Below are 14,360 nucleotides of genomic sequence, written 5' to 3'. Positions count from 1 at the left end.
GGTTTCAAGATTAGCTCTGGTATAGGGATGGAAGAGGAAATAGTTTTCCCTTCCCACTTCTGCCCGCTACCTCCATTTTTTGACTCATTCCCTCAACCCGTTCCTGAAGAAACCCTCCGCCAGCCCAAGGGAGATGAAAAACTGCAGACCCATCTTGCTGCTCCCCTTCCCAGCCAAGGTAACAGAAAAGGTCAGTGACATACAACTGATGGAGACTCGAATCAAGCCACATTCTGGTCCCCTCACAATCCAGATTCAGGAGCAACCACAGCACCGAGACAGCCCTCCTCGCAGCCACAGACGAAATCCATACCACAGAGACACAGCCACCCTCATGCTCCTCGATGTCTCTGCCATTTTCGACACAGTCACCCACACCACCCTCTGCACCAGACTCCACAATGCCGGCATTCACAGCAAAGCACTGGAATGGATCTGATCCTTCCTGACCGGAATAACCCAGAGTGTTAGACTCCCACCACCTAAAGAAACATGCTGTACTCCAGGAATCCTCACCAAGCCTGACCCTCTTCATATCTACATGGCCCTGCTCATTAAGATTGTCAGACTGGAAGGACTAAACATTGACTCCTATGCCAACAACACCCAGCTGATCCTCTCCCATCAACAGCCAAGTAAAACTACAGAGAATCCAGAACGCGACAGACAGACTCATCCTGGACATCCCCCACCACAGCCACATCTCCGCCCACCGGCTCCACTGGCTCCCGGTCAACAAATGCATCACCTTTAAGCTACTGACTCACACCTATAAGGCTCTTCACAACATCAGGCCAGCCTACCTCTATACCCCTGCCAGGCAACACCGATCCTTCCACCTCGCCCTTGCTGGCATACCCAGAATCAAGAAAAGCACAGTAGGAGGCAGATCCTTCTCCTACCTAGCAGCCCCGACATGGAACACACTTCCACACAAATTCAGACAGGCCACATCACTGAAGCAATTCAGGAAGGATCTCAAGACCTGGCTCTTCAAATGATGAGCATGCCCAACACATTGCCGTGAGACCCTATGGGTGATAAACTGCGGTCTACAAGTACTGAATGATTTATTGATTCCAAATCTCTCTGACTACTATGGACTCCCAAACACCCTTTCAAAATGCTTCCATCCTTTATCCAATAAATTCAGCTAACAGGCAGACACATCCACCACTTCTAATCACTCACATCTTCCCTTCACTAATTCACTTCAATGTGCTTGACTGGCACGAAGGCATAATTTAAATCATTTAAGACCAATCACAAGCGAGCATGAGTTTTGTACAAGAACCAGGTGGGGCCTAGTCAGAAACGTAACATTTGGATTTAGATTCTGAAATAGAAGTCAAAAGTCCTAAGTAGGGCCAAGCAGCAGGCTTTCACTGAGAAGGGCTACCCAAGACCAGATACCCTTCAAATGAGGTCCCAGTGAAGCCGTTGACTTTTGGCATGAAAACTCCAAGAAGGAGAAATTCACACCCAGGGACGGTCCCTCTCAGGCAGAATACCTTTGGGGAAAGCAAAAACAACAAGTGATGGACGGAATGCTGAACATTGTCAAACACTCACCCCCAGTCATAGATCTGGGTTTCATCCATCGTTCTTTTGCTCACCATGCCACCCCAGTTTGGACCCAGCCATATGAAAATCAGTCTTGACCATGTTCCTCATGGGAACAGTCCAGACCGAACTGCCAAGCCAGGTCCTCACTGGACCGGAAACAAGCATCCTGGGACCGGTTTCGGGGTTTCACCCCTCATCAGCCAGGCTAGCTTGAATCCAGTGGCATGGGAAGCACGGGACCCACATCTGGGCATACCCTTCCCACTTAGGGCGACAGGACGGAATGCTGAACATTGTCAAACACTCACCCCCAGTCATAGATCTGGGTTTAATCCATTGTTCCTTTGCTCACCATGCCACTCCAGTTTGGACCCAGCCATATGCAAATCAGTCTTGACCCTGTTTCTCAAGGGAACAGTCCAGACCGAACTGCCAAGCCAGGTCCTCACTGGACCGGAAACAAGCATCCTGGGACCGGTTTCGGGGTTTCACCCCTCATCAGCCAGGCTAGCTTGAATCCAGTGACATGGGAAGCACGAGACCCACGTCTGGGCATACCCTTCCCACTTAGGGCGACAAACCAAAAACAACAAGTGATGGACGGAATGCTGAACATTGTCAAACACTCATCCCCAGTCTTAGATCTGGGTTTAATCCATCGTTCTTTTGCCCACCATGCCACCCCAGTTTGGACCCAGCCATATGCAAATCAGTCTTGACCCTGTTCCTCATGGGAACAGTCCAGACCGAACTGCCAAGCCAGGTTCTCACTGGACCGGAAACAAGCATCCTGGGACCGGTTTCGGGGTTTCACCCCTCATCAGCCAGGCTAGCTTGAATCCATGGATTTCATGATTGGCAAATTTGATATACTGGTAAGTCCCTAGTAATCTGCAATAGAGTGTCCAGGGCCTGTAAATCAAATGCTACTTGTGGGCCTGCAGCACTGTAAACATGGCTCAGACCTGCCACTGCAGTGTCTGTGTGTACAGATTTTAACTGCCAATTCGACTTGACAAGTGTAAAACTTAAACTCAATCTTCGCACTTGTATAGCACACTTAAGGCGCTGTACACATACCACTGTGGAACCCCTCCTGGTTTTTTCCCTGTGAGGCGCCCACTCCTGGGCAACCACCAGGGTGAAGCCAGGCATCCAAGCGCTGTCAGGGTCGTCGTGGAGTTAAGCAAGCTATTGCTCAGAGTTACAGAGTGGGACCCATTAATTAGATTAGGCACTGAGGTGAGAATTATCTGGTCCAAGGGAATTGAGCCCAAGAACCGCCACAGCAGGAATTGAACCCTGGCCCCAGGCCAGATATCTGCATCAGGGTCTGCCGCTCTAACCATTGTGCCACACTTCTCCACTTGTACCCACTTGCCAGGCCTAAACTTTCCCTTTTCTTGCCTTAACCATTCTGTTACCCTGCCTGTTTGTGGATTCCCTGTCTGGGTCAGTTTGACAGTTGGGCTGTTTGCACCTCTCTCTAGACAGTGACACAAAGGGAGCTGGGGTGTAGCCTGCATATCCTGATGAGCCATCTGTGCTAGGAGGGAGGGGAGGAGCGGTCACTTACACCTGAAATGTATGTGTCTGCCCTCACACAATGCAGTCTCCAACCACCTGATGTGTGTCTGGGGCCTTGCCTGGGCAAGGAAGGATTTCACAAACAAGAGAGACATTCCTTTGGAGGAAGCCTGCTTCAAAGGCCAAAATGGGTATAGGAAGAGCACCCAAAACCCCAGATTTTAGATCACTTCCGGACATCAAGCGGAACCTCTGCCTGGAGAACAGCTGAAGAGCTCAGGAGAAGTGCTGCCCTGCCTGAGACTGTGCTTTGTGGAGCTATCCTGCAGTTGCTTATTCGGCCTGTGCCAGGGGACAAAGACTGGACTTTGTGTGCCTTCCTGCTTGTGAAGAAATCTCCAAGAGCTTGTCTTGAGCTTGCCTTCTGTTGTTGAGGTCTCAGGGCCATCAAAACTTCTCCTGCCAGCACCTGACTCTCTGCTGAGACTCCTGCCCTGCCAAGTGGTGTCCTATCCAGTTACTGGGACCTAGGAAGAAGAAACTGGCAGACCAAGACTGCAAATCCACGCACAGACCGCCATGTGGGGAAAATATCAACAAACCTTCCGAGACGCGGCTAAAAACAACGTGCCACCGGCTTCGTGGCAGAAATCAACACTCCACCCGCATCGCGGCTGAAAAATTGACACACGTATCTGGAAGAACGCGCAACACCCGCTGACGGAGGCTGATAATGTTGCAACCCACATTGCGCGGTTTTGCTGAATCCGTGCGGCAGGATTTTTGAGGCAAACTTTGCTGGGCATGGAAAAACGATGCAACGCCTGCCCGGGCCCGAGTGCTGCCCAGAGCGACGCATCGCTCCCCTGCGGGGTGGAAAAACGACACACACCGACCTGACTGGAGAAGGAGAAACGACGCACGATCTCACTTGTGGGTGAGAAATCGACGCACTACTTACCTTTTTCGACACACACTCACCCGAGCATGTTATTTCGATGCTACCCAGGTACTTTTCAACGCTAACAGTGTCTTACCTGTTTTCTCAAGGATTTGAGACTCGTTTTCCTTTTTAATTATTAACTTGACTTGTGTATGTTGTAGTTTTGTCGTTTTGGTCTTGTTTTGTTTAGATAAATATTTTCTATTTTTGTAAACCTGTGTTGTGTCATTTTGTAGTGTTTTCATTAAGTTACTGTGTGTGTTTGTACAAATACTTTACACCTAGAACTCTGAAGTTAAGTCTGCCTGCTCGTGCCAAGCCACCAAGGGGGTGAGCGGGGGTTAGATGAGGGTGATTCTCCTTTACCCTGACTAGAGTGAGGGTCCTTGCTTGGACATGGGTAACCTGACTGCCAACCAAAGACCCCATTTCTAACAGATCCTGAGACCATTTCCTATTAAATGATATGCTTAGTTACAAATTACCTCTAATTGCATCTAGATGGGATTTGATACACAAGAATCAATGTGTTTCCTGTTGCTTTAGAAACATGGTTACATGATTTGCAGGCTGCTATCATAATGAATATTTTTGCACTGAGTTTAAAATGTTGCTAATTCATGAATAGAAAGTGTTGAGAGGATCCCTTTAGTAATCGGGTTGGGCACCCCGCCTTAGCTTAGTTTCATGGTTTGTGACTTGGTTCGCATTTATACACATTTCCCTTCATATTTCAGCGAGCCTGCTTTTAGCATTTGTTTTTACATATTTTATCAGCTTCTTCTTCTATGAAAACAAGGTTCATGCTGCACATTTATTCAGTCTTTGTACCATGTATCATCTGTACCCCTTTTCCAAGGCTGTTACATACAGTACATGATATACTAGTTCATGTTGCCAGCCCAGGAACCAGCTTCTAACTCCTAAAAATAGTATTATACCAGAACTGTGATGTATGGGGATTATATAAAATACACTTTAGCCCAAGGAGGGTAGAGGATGTTCTGGTCATGACCATTCTGGCATGCATACTAGACAACAGACAGCTTTACTGAAGCTGGCTCTGAATTCTCTGCCTCGCGAGAGGATTGCCTTCCACACAACAGGCAGACCCCTGCTGTTTGATTCAGGTATGGGGCTGGGGAAAATCCCTTAGGTCAGGCAAGGTAGAGGGTTACAACCACCATATATAGACATAAGGTTTTGGTAGGAACCTCTAGACTATCTAGGAACACACAACATGGTGGAGTTGTTCATCTCCTTCACTTTGACTGTAATGTTGGTTACCTTACTCTGTTTCATCTACCTAATTATCACAGCACATGCTTTTTATATTAAAATGTGATTGCTTCAATAAATGCATTGAAATTATGATTGCATTTTGTGTTTTGCCTTAGCATGCATGAGTAACTGAGTGAAAGGGGTACTATCTGTTGGAACGACTTCCCTAAGGTGTCAGAGTGTCATGTTTAGGTTGCCCAACCCAACCTGCCCAACCTGTTTGGTGAGGCACTGTGAGCTAGGCTGACAGCTACCAAGCAGCATGGCTTGCATGCAGTCTCCCACGCTCAGTGATGCTGCCATCCTAAACATGCAGTCCTATTACTAAAATAGGAACCACATAACAAAAGGTTGATGTTAAAACAAGGTCTGGGTATGTACAGTAGACTTTGGTCAGAATGAATCTTTGGTAGGGAAAAACTGCATAATTCTCATTTTAGGGAAGATCACTGACTAACACTATAAATTAAATGCTAGCTTAATATCCAACGACTATGTATGAAAAAGCAGAAGCATTAGGTCTTTTATGAAAAGGGTTAGATAATCTCACTTCGAACACACTTTCAATGTCTTTGTATTCTTGGAGCATATACTGCCACTAATGTGGGACTGCAATGTTGATAACTAGCCCTAGAAGACAGAAGAAACATGCAGAAGGTTGTAAGCAGATATGTTTGGAGTAGGAAAGAGTGTTGCTGAAACATAATGCAGTAATTGCATGTGGTGATGACTGTGTAGAGGGTGTGGAGATCTGTCAGATGGTTACTAAATGCACATGACTGAGTTGTTGACTATATTTGGCTATAAACTATGTGCATTACAAATAGAGGTGTGCACCAATCAAGCATTCCTGTGTCTGCATCACACACTGTTGTGTTATCTTATAGCTTGTATACTGTGAGGAAAAGTGTTAAAAACCACCAAGGTGTAGAATAGTGGGATAGTCTGAATGTGGGAGCAGTAGGCGATGTTAGCCTGAATCCAGTGAGTGAAGCCCAGGAAAGGGAGATTATCCTTTTCATGAACTGAAAGAGATCCATATAACCATGTTGAGCTATGGGCTGAACCTGAACTCAGAATCCATTGTGAGATCAAGTAGTTTCTCTGCATCTGTCATTGTGTGCAGAAAACCATCATTTACAACCAGCAGTCAGAGCCCTTTGCATATCTTTTAGATACACAGAAGATGAATCTGACATTCTTGCTACAATATTCCCCCAAACTTTCCATCTTCACTCCCTGATTTTGCTCAACTCAACTTTGTTGGCATTAGGACTTTACCACGTGAGCCATTGCTAAAGTGCATTTGCTCTCTACTTCAATAATAGTAATATTGGCCCACAACTAATTGGTATATTTAATTTGCTAATTAACCCCTATTAAAAGGTATTCCACATACCCAAAGACTGTAAATTAAATTCTACATGTGGACAACAGCACTCACTGTGCCACCTAATAAAGTAGCCCTTTAAAACATGTCTCAGGTCTGACACTGCAGCTTATAGGGCAGTTTTAAACTGCCATTTAGACCTGGAAAAAAAAACCTTCACATATACGTCACCCCTAAGTTAGGTCCTAAAGACTCCTAGGGCAGAATGCATTTTATTTAAGAGGTAGGAAGTGTTGAGTGACAGTAAAAAACTCTGAAAGTTGTCTATCTCCAGTCTCTCCCATTGACTAACACTAGATTGCCTTATTACATTTAAAAAGTGCTAACTTCAGATTCAGAGCAGGCAGACAAATAATGTTTATACTGAAAATAATTTTACTTTAAATTCCTTTTTCACAAAAAAGTAAGATTCTAGGTTAACATTTTTAAAACTCACTTTTGGAGAGTTGGCATTACTATGTCCATACCAAATGTGCCTTTTTCCAGTGACCTGGCACATATTGCCTCTAAGATAAGCCGAAAAGCTTTGTACCAAGCTAGCAGAGGGTTAAGCACAGGTTACTTTAGTAAACAAGGATTGAGTTTATTATTTGTGTGGAGCTTCCACCCCCTGTCAACTAATAATCACATTTCATACAATGGACAAAGACGTCTGTCTTGCTGGCACTAAGGGCCGTATTTATACTCTGGTTGCGCCGAATTTGCGTCGTTTTTTTCGACGCAAATTCGACGCTAAACTAACGCCAACTAACGCCATATTTATACTATGGCGTTAGACGCTTCGGGCGCCAAAGTGCCCGGAGTGGGCGTCATTTTTTAGCGTGAACCCCTTCCTTGCGTTAATGATATGCAAGGGAGGCGTTCCCATCTTAAAAAATTACTCCCAGGCCTTTACGTGGTATTTATACTCCCGGGCAAAAATGACGCCCGGGAGTGGGCGTGGCCAAAAACGGCGCTTTTGCGCCGCTTTTTAACGCCTGGGTCAGGCATGGCGTTAAGGGACAAGTGGGCTCAAAATGAGCCCAGAGGTGCCCTCCCCTGCCCCCAGGGACCCCCCCCTGCCACCCTTGCCCACCCCAGGAGGACACCCAAGGACGGAGGGACCCACCCCAGGGACATTCAGGTAAGTTCAGGTAAGTTTTTTTTTTTTTTTTTTAAATAATTTTTTTTGGCATAGGGGGGCCTGATTTGTGCCCCCCTACATGCCACTATGCCCAATGACCATGCCCAGGGGACAGAAGTCCCCTGGGCATGGCCATTGGGCAAGGGGGCATGACTCCTATCTTTACAATGATAGGAGTCATGTTGATGGGGGATGGGCGTTGGAAAAAAATGGCGCAAGTCGGGTTACGACGATTTTTTAGCGTCAACCTGACTTGCGCCATTTTAAGACGCCCTAACGTCATTTTTTCCCAACGCCGGAGCTGCCTGGTCTACGTGGTTTTTTTCCACGCAAACCAGGCAGCGCCGGTCTGCTTGCGCCGGCTAACGCCATTCCATAAATACGGCGCCCGCATGGCGCTTCAGAATGGCGTTAGACGGCGCAAAATTATTTGACGCTAAACTGCGTTAGCGCAGTTTAGCGTCAAAAAGTATAAATATGGGCCTAAATTTCTTGTCATCTAGAGATGCATCGCAGAGAAGCAAGAGCAGAGCGCTGTGAAAATAGCAGTATTTTCAGCAGCATCTGAATGATATCTGTATGTTAGTAACAAGACTAATTCACAATTTCAATGAGATAAAGCAGTGAACAGAGATACATTATAAACAGGATTGGGGCAATCATGGAGCCCCATGGTATGCCACAGTGGATCACATAAGAGATTAGGGGGAGACGGTGTAGTCAAGATATCTGTATTTCTTTTGAGAGGTAGTAGAAGGTCCAGTTCAAAATATTGACCTGGATGCAAAAGTGTCAGAGGTGAATTTGAAGTATGGGTGTTGCACTGTATCAAAGATGTGAGTGGTCTGAAGGTGCAAGGGCACAAAGGGAGTACCAGCCCAATTTGGATCAACTGGTGTCTTTCATCACTGATGATCACATTCTGATGGACCTGCAGCTGGGAACTAAGCGCCAGATGTAGCAAAGGTTTTTACCCATTCTGTGTCTATGGGAAAAAGTGTTTGTACATATGGCCCATAGTACCCAATTTTTGGCACTTATCCTTATTCACCCTCAGCTTGGAAAGGATTTCCTATTTTTCTTTTTTGGTTTAAGCTGAGGTTTATTAAGAGACTTAAGTTGCATACTGTGACATGGGTTGTGGTTTTTACTTGAAGTGGGTACTCACCCCCAAACTAATACCCTCATTTCTGAAAAATTGCATTTACAACTTGCTTTCAGACAGGCTGAAATTGATTTCTTGATCTTCTAGAAATGTGCATAGAGCTTCCAGTTCTCTTTCTCAATTTCCCATCCCTTCTTGACTACTCAATGAGCACATTTAAATATCTAATCATATCAATTCATATTCAGCTATTGGCTTGAAAGGTTTGGAGACAATCAGATCTGTCATAAGGTGTATGTCAAACTGTATTCACCTCATTAACAGTTCTGAAGCTTTCAGTACAAAAAAGATGTCCAGATTTTCTTGGTGCTCTTGGAGTAGCTGGTATCTGTAATCAGTTTCTGAGCCACTTTTGTCATATATCTCTCACATTGCAACAGCTTAGCTTGGCTAAATATGAAAGGTAGGTTGTACAAGATAGCAAATTTCCATACATCAGTGTTTTCTTTTTGTCGCCAATACATGAATTGAAAACCAGTGGGTGGACTGTTTTCAATTTCCAGATTGATCAATGGAATTTGGTTTTGTATTTTCTAACTATAGTTACAAGTGAGAAATTATCTTTCTATCAATTTGAAACTTGGATTGGTAATCCATTCCTTATTCTTAAAGTGGTGTCTTTCCTTTGAGGGTTTAATTCCATATCTCCAGAAGAATAACATGCTTTTTTCTAGTGTGGATTATCTTTATTTTCCAGGCCATCAAAACATCTGTTCTTTTTATTGGCTTACAAAATATGTAATGTGTATCAGTTCCCTCCTGTGAGAAAACTGGTTGATTGCCTACACCCCCTATCTTTTCTCTCACATTTTCTACTTTTTGCTGGTGTTTTTCTGAGTCTGATGGTGCCCTGGGTACTGCTAACCAGTCACAGGACCTGTGCTCTGAGTAAAATGATTATGCAAATTAGGCTAATTACAATTGACTGTGCCAACCTACCTATAAGCCCCTAGTATAATGGTAGGGCATGTAGGTTTAGGGACCCCAGCATAGGTGGTGCACCCATAGGTGCACTGCTGAGGTACAGAATATCATTTTAAAGGCAGGCCTGCCTTGCTGGCTGCTTTTATATTGAAATTACCTTCAAATTAGATTTTTAAATTAAAAGTACTTCCAAAGTCTTAAACTACCTTATTTTACATATGTCACCCCCTAAGGTGTGCCCTAGCTGCCCCCATGATTGGGTGCAGTGTAACTGTAAGCAGGGTCCTCATAAAAGGTGTTTTATAAGCTCTGGTGAGGGAAAAATAGCCAAATTCATTTTTTCTTAATTGTAGTGTATGGGCTCCATTGGCTAAAATGGGGAGACTTTATTAATAAAGTCTCAAAAGGAACTAGTTATCTCAAGTGTGGCACCAATGTATTCTTATAATAAAGGCAACAACTTGCCATTGTTGAATTTAATATAACTAGTTCAGGAAGAGAGTTTTAGAACTCTACCAAAAAGTTGCCAACTTCAGCTCTGTAGTGCCCTTCTCTGATTGGCCAGCCTCTGGCTGCCTGGCCAGGCTGCCATGATGAGGTGTGAAGTTGCCTGGGCTGAAAACAAAGGAAGTGCCTTGGGCAGGAGATCTGCCTCAGCAGATGGTGAAACAGGATGGGGGGAGAACAGCCAAACTGGGCTTCAAAGGAGGGAAGGACATTTGGAGCAGCTCAGGACCTCCCCCATTTCCTTCAAACCCAGACAACTAGGTGCTCCCCGATTAGATTAGGAGAGGGCACAAAGGGGTGTGTTACGGAATCTCCAAAATTCACATTCTGCTATTTTGGATTTTTAGGGAATATTGCTCCCTGGGACTGATTTTTGCATACTTCCCAGGAAGTGGTCATCCAAGAGGGTGGTGGCCTGCCTGTGATTGGACAGATGTCCCTCTCCCCCCTGCTTTCTACCCAAGGAGCAAGGATAAATATGGCAAAGCTGCATGCACCCACACCTCAGATCTCTGCTGGAAGAAGATACTGGAGAAGAAGTACTGCCCTGCTGCACCCCTGGCCTGCACCTGGACACCGCACTCACAAGGACTGCACCAGCTGCACACTTTGGGCTTCAACACGAAAAGGACTTTGCCTTGTTTTTGCAATTCTAGGAGTGAACTCCCTGTAAGCTACAGGTACAAAGGAACTGCCCAGAGCCCTCTGCATCTAGTCCTGCAAGAAGATCCCAGCTGACCAGCATCCAGTGACCATTTGAGGTTTCTGACCAGGTGCATTCTGGGAATTGTAGTCCCAACTTCCAAAGAGCAACTCAGAGCGTCTTGGAAATTTGGATCACGTTGTGGACACATCAAGGACTCAAAAAGGACCTCTGGAAGAAGATCCAGAGGTTTGGAGACATTTGGAGCAACTGTTGCACACAGCTCCATAAGTTGAAGAGGTGCATTGTGTGAGCTGAAGTCCCAGATCCCAAAAGGCAAAGCAGAGCCTCTGAACCCTAGCTGGAGCTGTGGACCCCTTTCCTGTATCAAAAAACACTTCTGAAAATGTTTACATCATTGGTGGCCTGAACTCTGAACTCTGGACTTTGTCCCTGTCCAGTGTGACCTTTTGTAATCCTTTGAGTGCTATTTGTTCTTAGGGCTAGAATTACTTTGAATCTTTAAAAAATCATATCTCCGGTTCCCTACATTAGATTTTTGTCATTTTGTTGTCATTTTAAAGATAAACATATAATCATTTTTTATAAATTGGTGTTGGATTTTCATTGTTTTGTGTTTTACGTAGTTAATGTTTTGTTGATTTTAAATGCTTTACACACCTGTGTCCTAAATTAAGCCTAACTGCTCATTGCTAAGCTAACCAAGGGTTGAGCCGGGATTGCTTTATTGAGACCTGACTGGACCTAGTGGAGGATTGTGGCCTATTGCTAAGTGTATGTACTTACTTTTCCTTACCAATAATCCACTTTTCAAAACCTCAGGTCATCTGCCTTTCAGCTTGTAATTTCCCTTAGAAAACCTCATTTAACAGTTTGTGATTCTGCCCTTTACAAGTCAATTAAATGGATGATGCATGATTCTTCTTTTGGTACCCATTTTGTTATGGGTAACATGACCGTTTTGGCTGGTGCCAGACGCGAAAATATTCTGCAAACCACTAATTGTTTATACTTCCCATACATTTACAATTGCTACATTCTTCTTTGTCGGTTGGCAGTATGCCTTGATGAAGCATAATAGGAGCCACTGGTATTGATATAGAATTTGGATTTCCAAGTTCTCAGTGTCAGAAATGTCTTGTTAATATTGCTTACCAATTTATATGTCCCCTCTACTATATCTGTGAAGAAGAACATTTACATTTTGGCTATATTCTGTTATAATGTATTAATATTTCTCATTAACCAAAAGATCATTAATTCCTCACTCTTCATGAATATTAATCTGACGACAAGGAAGGAACTTATGCTGCTTTCCGTTTTGTTCTTTTCCATTATTGATCCTACTCTTTTTCTTATATAAAATCTAAGATAAGTTTTCACATCAGCAATGGGGACGTAGGGAGATCCAATTGATGGATTACACATGTGACAGCTTCTCACTCTGCAGTTTCATCCCAAGGGACTTGGAGCTATTATTTGCATTTCAGTACTGTTTTCATCTTTTAATATGAGGCTGCCTTTGAAAATCAGAAAAAGGTCATTCAGACTGTGTTACTCTGTGCTTGTGATGAAATTAGGACTTTTTCTACTTTAGAAGCTTCGCAAAGTCATGTTTTTATTCAATTTAGCATGCAAAAATTGACACCTTTTATGCTTATTCTACAGTGAATGCTTACAGATTTCAGAATTCTAAATGTCTTTGATTTCACTGAATGCTCACTAAATCGGCAGAGGAGTTACAGAAATCTAATAAATATATCCAGTTCTAGCTGAACATCTTTTGGAGGATTCTTTGAATGGAGGCTAATAAGTTTAGCAAGTGAAACATTTCACATAAAGATATTGATAAATCACTTTTCGGTTATGCTTTAAACAAGGTCAATACATATTTTTACCCAGCATGAAGGGGTGGGAGAACACTTCAAACAGCACAATTTAAAATGACAGTATGACCCATTTAGCCATGAAAGGAAAACTCCAGTATGAAATAAGATTAAGGGTTTTATTACAGATTCAGGCTCAGATTTATGTAAATGATTTTCAAAACAAATAATTATAAAGAATCATCATAGGTTGACAAAAGGCGATGGAAAAGATTCAAGCAAACTAACATCAAAAGAACTAAACATTCGACAATGGCAATAGAAAACATCAAAATAATAATCTGGTGGGTAGAAAACCAGCACTGTTCAGTTCTTTTAAGCATGAAGGCAATTTAAAAGTCATCTAAGTCTAACTAGCTCGGGCAAGGGAAATCTCTTTGGATTGGCAAATCACAAGATAACATGTGCTGGGCTAAAACATATGAGGACAAAAAATAAAAAAGACAAGAAGAATTTGGAAAAATGACATCTTGGCCAAAAGGTGACTAACCAAAGTGGCAAAAAGTAGGTAAAAAGGGAAGGCATCAGCATTTCAGAAGCCCAGTCAAGAGTCTTCCTCCTGGGTCCTGCAAAACATTTTTAAGTCTCAGCAAAAGACTGAAAAAGAAGAGGTAAGGGTAGAGAGATCTGTACCTCTCAAAGTTCCATGGGATACAGAAGGAAGAGTGGACAAGAGGGCAAGTAGGATGCACAAATGGGATCTAGAGAGAAACTGCCACTGATGGAATATGAAAGTCCAAAGTGCGAGATGATTCGCTCATCCATCACTCCACATAAATCAGACAGTGCAACTGTCTCATCAAAGACCATCATTGACACAGAACTGAAACATCAGGAAAGATTCCCATCACCAACATGAGAAAGGCATCCATCTTAGCTCATCTGTATGGGTTGAAACAAAGGCATATAGTCCATTTCCACAGTTCCTCAATGTACTGGGAATCAAGGTTAAGTTATCAGATTCACTATGGGTAAAACAATAGGACTTTTGTTTTCAATCTAGCATTTCATGGCAACGAAATTAGAAAGAAAAGGCATGTTAACAAGAATGACTAAACATTTTTCTGCACAGTTCAGGATGCAGGACTTTGCAGGCCTCACTTAGGCTATCGGAAGTGAATTAAAATGGCACATTCAGTTATATCAAGCAAGGCACATATAACATTTAAAAGTATGAATTAATCATAAATAAGCTATGTCAGTGTTCATGTTACAGTAGATTTACAACAAAATCTCTGTCAATCTATTCCATTAAGTATAGTGTAGAACTGCATTTTTTTCACATTTGCAGGTAACATTTAATACATTTCTTTTCAGAAAATCATTATCGTTTTAGTGTAAACTATTAACTTTATAAAGAAGCATACCAAATTGAGTTAATTGG

The sequence above is a fragment of the Pleurodeles waltl genome, chromosome 1_2, assembly GCF_031143425.1.
Source record: "Pleurodeles waltl isolate 20211129_DDA chromosome 1_2, aPleWal1.hap1.20221129, whole genome shotgun sequence".
Taxonomy (NCBI): Eukaryota; Metazoa; Chordata; class Amphibia; order Caudata; family Salamandridae; genus Pleurodeles; species Pleurodeles waltl.
Note: the sequence above shows the minus strand (reverse complement) of the source record.